The following is a 6,000-nucleotide window of genomic DNA, read 5'->3' on the forward strand; positions in this document are numbered from 1 at the left end:
GAGCACGCTGGCCAACGAGTATTACGGGTTGAATTAATTCCTAACAAAAATATGTGAAATATTTTCACGGAGCAGACGAGCGAGCCGCACACACCTCGCACACCTCCATATTATTGCAAAAAGGCCAGGTATATACCGTATACGTATACCGTTTGTTGGCCATTGCCCTACACGCTTTCTGTTTTCCTTTCAGATTGCGCGTCAAGTTTTTCGCGACAAATTGCCTTCGGGCGAGAGACCTATTTCTTCCTCGTACTACGTTCCTGCATTTTTACATCTCAAGACCGATCGTTCTTTTTCAAGCTTACGTTCGCCTTTCACTTTTTTTTCGTTGATTTGTGTCTGGCACAATATTCTGCTAAATATTTATGATAGAAAATCCTGTATTAAAGTGAAATTTATATTGAAATTTAAAAAATTCAAGACTGCATAATCAAAAGGATGTATGGACCGTTTCGATCCATTTTTCACAATTACAACACGCATATACGTATACGTTATACGTATAATAATATAGGAATCGTTTAATTCTGATATTTTGTTCCATTCATCCATGTGATACCGGATAATCTCGATGCAAATCATAACTGGTTAGTTAAACAATGCCTATTAATCTACGATTTCATGTAATCCGTCACAAACACGAATCTATCCTGTATTCGTAATATTTTATTTTTTTTTCTTCTTAAATGCTCGATTATTATTCTCGTTCGAGCATCTAAAACAGAATTCTTACATTCGGGATCTATGTTAAATCTACGTCCCCTGTAAACGTCATTCTTGGCGGTGCTCGTTCACTCGGACCCGGATGCTGCTATTTGCACACACGGTCTCGCGTCGAGAAAGATTCTCCAATTCGAAATTCCTTCTCTGCGCCCAGAATAGCCATTCAAGTTGTCAGGGACGCGTCGCTACTATTCACCAGCCATTCCTTCTCCCCCTCCCCTCTTTTTTTTCCCTTTCATCGATTTTTCATTCCTTCCCGACGAGTGAATCAACGACGATTCACCTTTCGATCTCGAAACTCTCGAAAAAAAAAGCTCAGATCACGACGCGAGATCCCTCCCTTCCCCTAATCTTTTTTCTCCTTGTTTCTCCCTCTAATCTCTCTTTTTAAGCGTCGATCGTAATTGACCGTCGCGACGCGTCGTAATTTTCGACCCGTCTAAGCAGGAATTATATGCGTCGAAGCATCAAGGATGGAGTAAGTGTGTGTGTGGGGGTGGCGCAGAGTGGAGGGTTGCGAGCGAGGCGGCCGCGAAAGGGAGCATTTGGCGTAATCGAAGTATCGCGTGCTCCCGGAACGATAATTCCATTACGCGAGAGAACAAACGTACCTACATACGTACGGCGAAGGCAGGACATTTTTATCGGCTACGATCTGATATTTCGTCGATCAGCGTTCGTCGAGCGTTGTTGTAAAAGCGTGTGCGTGAGATACGCGAGTAATTCTCCTCGCGTGGGAAAGTAACGTTTCGAGCTGGCATAAATATAACGGTCGAGACTTAGACGGAACGAACACGCTTACGATAACTTCTTATATATATATATATATATACGTTCGCCAATCATCCTGCATCCTGAGTGTTTGAGTAAACTATTAATTCGCTTGTCGGGAGATACTTTTCGATATAATTCCGATATACAACCTCTTTGCCCCTCCCCTCTCCGCCTTTCTCTTCGTTCTCCCATTTTTCCTTTTCTTTCTCTTCTATTCTTTTTTCCTTTCACGTCTTTTTTTTTTTTATATCTCAAGTACACGTTGAATTTGCGGATCGTTATTATGATTCACCAGGTTTTGACGCGAAAACGAGCCGGCCTGAACTTTCTTAATCTGAAGTAAACCAAAGCGCGGATAATACGCCTTCTCTCCACCCATTCGGAGACTTTAATAATCTAACTTTTCGCGCTACTTTGCGTCCCACTTTTAACCTAAAAATTGCTTTTCTCTCCCCCTCGCTCATAGAGACCAGAATTGGAGAGGGGGAAGGGAGTTGAAATTGTAAAACGAGTATTTATACGCCCTCCCGTATGTCATGCTTTCAACGTTGCTTTCGCGAGAGAAGCGAAAAAGAATTACTTCTTCTTTTTTTTCTTTTTTTTTTTCCGAATTACTCGATGAAACTTTTTTCATTGCCCTCTATCCATCGGTATTTAAAAATGGGAGTATTTCTTCCCTCCTGTTCGTTTCGACGAACATTCCATCGTTGAAGAGAGAGAGAGAGAGAGAGAGAGAAATGTGTTAAGAGATCGAGTTCCTCGATACCGAGACTTCTCTCCTTTATACGGAGGATAAGGATGGCCGGGGAGATTTCATATAGATCTGAATTACAAAGCTGGTGGAAGCGGTGGCTCGCAATAAAAATCGGCTCTGCGTATCTGTCCGTGCACGCGGTAGCGGCCCATCTCCTCCATCCTTCGATCTCGCCTCTCTATTCCCGGCCATTCATCGAGCGACGATCGATTACAGTGCTCCCGCGGACAATACCATTCGGGACAGTGCGAATTTCATTCTTTCGTTTCGTACCGCGCGTAGAACGCGGCGACAAAAGCTCGGCCAACAGAGTACGATGCTTTTCACGTGCCTCTCTCTCCCTCTCTCTTCCGCCAATTCTATTCCGCTCGCGCCTCCCCTCCCGGCCTAAGTCTCGCGTGAATTTACATCGCGACCGTATCTATAGGGAAACTTGTTCAAACGCGGTGTTATTCTTCCAACGTGATCCTTTCTCATTGTTTCGCCCTCTATGCGGATATTACGCTGTAATTTATCGTACGGCTGAGCCTCGCACGCGCCCTCAGCCACGAATCGATTTTTAATAAAAATATATATCGCATTCGAAGTAACTAAGTTGCGAATCGACCGACTAGACTGCACCATGTATATTTCTCCAGCCGACTGCGGGGATCGAATAATTTGTTTAATATCTCGTATATATATATATATATTTTTATTTGCAAATCTCGTTTGCAAAAATTTTTTTACTTGTTGGCAAAAAAACTCTTGTGTCGGGCGTTGCGTTTACGATGAATTATTACGTTAAGACGGGAAGAGAATAATTTTTTTTTTTTTTTTTGGGAGAATAAAATCGTTCTTACACTTCTACTTGTTTCTACGTCATTTTGAATCTTGAGTCTTATGAGTGGCGGTAGGGGACGGCCATATTTTTCAGACTGCCCGAGCTGTACGCGACGACCATTTCGGATAATAGGGAAAAAGATCGGAGGGAAAAAAAATTTGACGACGGTCTTCTAGCACAGACGGGTTAGTTCGAGTTCAGCGATATATTAGAAGAATCGCGAAACTTTTTAACGTATAGTACACGAAATCTTGAAGAATTTCGGTGGTATATATCCCCTTATTATTCCGAAAAAAATGACAAATTGTAAAAAGATGGTATAATTCTTGTAAAAGACTCGTTCAGTTGAATTTCACACATACAAAAAAAAAAAAAAGAATACGCGAATAATATTATCGATAATACAATCCGATGCGTGTTCTCATCGAGCGATCAATAAAATTAATTGTTATATATTTCACATATTTGCATAGATAATAACGATTGGTAGGAATGACCGATTACAGTACGTGATGCTGCGTTACGTCGACGGTGAATACTTAGCAAATGAAATTTCATGCGTACACGTACACGCGTTGGAACGTGATCAAAATGTCTAACATATTTGCGAACGTTTATCCGCTGCTGGTAGACGTATTTCAATTCGTAATGTATCACATTTTATATTGTATTACGTACATTGCATTATTTTATTACGTTATTCTATTTGAAGACGAATACATATAGGAATACATAGGAATATCTTTCACGTTTGATATCAGAGAATCGAAGTCACGATCGAATAGAGAAATAAATCTGTTAGATAACAATTGAAGAAATAATTCGTGAGATATGCATCATAACATTTCATTTATCTCATTTCGTTATTGGTACACAATTGAATCTTTTTTTAATAACTTGGATTCATAAAATTCCGTTAATACAATTATACAAAATTATACCTTGATGGAAAAACCTAGGAAGAAAAAAAAAAAAAAAAAGAAAAAGAAAAAGGAACGTGGTAAAGATTCATGAATATTCTCTGTCATAACTCTTTCCGTTCCACGCTTCATTTCAGAACACGCGACTCTCAAACGAGGCCGAATTTCTCCGAATTTCCAGAGAATTTTTCGGAGCGAATCGAGTAAATTAAGTCTGCCAGTAATTATTTCAAGCGATTTTCCACGAGCACGTGAATGAAGTTAATCAGAGCTATTTCAAAGAGAGAGAGAGAAGAAGGGAAATAGAAAAGGGAAAAGAGAAAGATTCGGAGTGGAAGCCAGTCAGATTTTCAAGGCGTTTTTATTACTCTATCACGAGCGGCGAGCCTTAAGCTGCGCTTTTCCTCTACCTCGTTGACTAATGGTCCATCATCGTTTCACCCACGTTGCGTACCACGACGAATGGCCCGCGTGTCCTTACTCTCATTCCATTCGGTACAACGTGACTTTGTTCTTGCGATCTATACGCATCGAACAATACCTTTTGCTCATCCACGCGGCAATAACTTGGACACCGTAGACCGATACGTTTCGCGAAAACGGCGGATCAAAAAAATATATAGATCGAAACGAGGGCGCTGGCCGCATTGTTCGGAGAATTTATTGCGGCACCGCGATTTCGTGGTTGGAGGACGCAAGAAATTGTTTCGCGTTCATTATCGCCAGGATGGATCGAGAGATTGAACCACTTTTGCCCGACTTCGAAACACCTTCGAATTTTTTATTTATACCTCGAGAAGAAATTAAATCCTCCAGAAGGAACTTTCATCCCGATTATAAAAGATTGACAAAAAGATCCGTAAGTGAAACGATTGGTAATTAAGGTTAATCGTTTGAAAACCGTTATTCGATATACTTAAAAAAAAAAAAGAATATCACAAGTAAAATTTGGTACAGGCTAATTTTTTCTTTTTTTTCTCTTATAGGATACGAAATGAAGCATTAAGTTATTCGAAACAACATAGGCCGACTTACCGTGTACATTTTTTACCGAAAGGTAACCTCGGGGAAGAAATAGGATCATTATTTCTTCTTTATTAGCAATCATTCTCAGTGGATCCGCCACCTGACATCCTTGACAAGGGGACGTATATCAAAGATGAAAATATGCTCGTCTCTCACCCGGGGCATCGTTAGACAGGCTTAATACGCTAGTAAAACATTCGGACGGCATCACACGGTGTTGGCCCATATTAAATTCTTAGCGGGTACCGCGTGTCGGTCTTGATGTCCTTCATTAATCAATGCATTGTATCCGGCTCGGTAAGTGGGATCCAAATGTTTCGACTTTTTCTGCTCTATGATCTTTCCTCTCTCTCTCTCTCTTTTTTACCTTTCTTTTACTTTTCGGTCGGTTGGTCCATCGTAACTTTGGACCATTGTGCACAATTGTGCCAACAAGGTATGAAGCCACGGTATATATATATACACACCAGTATGGTGTATTGCCACCTCTGTACATTGTAACTTATGGCATCCCATTATATGTAAAGTAGGACGTGTCAGGTCAACCTCATTGTTTCGTTCTTCTATTTGTTTGACCCTTGATCGAATATGTAACATCCTCGATTTAGTAGTTAGGGAAATTTATGGGAAACCGAGAGCGATCCGAGTGCAAGATGGATGCTATTAGAAAGAAAATCTCTTTTGGAAATATTAATTAAACAAAATCGTTGAAAATAGATGATTTTTTTCGCTTCAATACTTTTCTTTCTTTCTCTAAATCATCATTGTCGAAACAATTTCTGTACGTACATTTAAAAATAATCCGCAAAGTTACCATTCGAGATCGGGGAGAATGTTGAGTACGGTACGGATAGATGTCGCTAGTATTTCCTTCTTTCGATCATTCGAAGCGGAAACTTCGCGGAGGTACGTTGCTATTAAAAATCCGAAAGCTTAAATGTCGCATAAACATTTGACTTTTAACTGATTAAATATTT

This window comes from Apis florea, unplaced genomic scaffold (assembly GCF_048593485.1).
Source record: "Apis florea isolate Af1SG1 unplaced genomic scaffold, ASM4859348v1 contig_3367_pilon, whole genome shotgun sequence".
Lineage (NCBI taxonomy): Eukaryota > Metazoa > Arthropoda > Insecta > Hymenoptera > Apidae > Apis > Apis florea.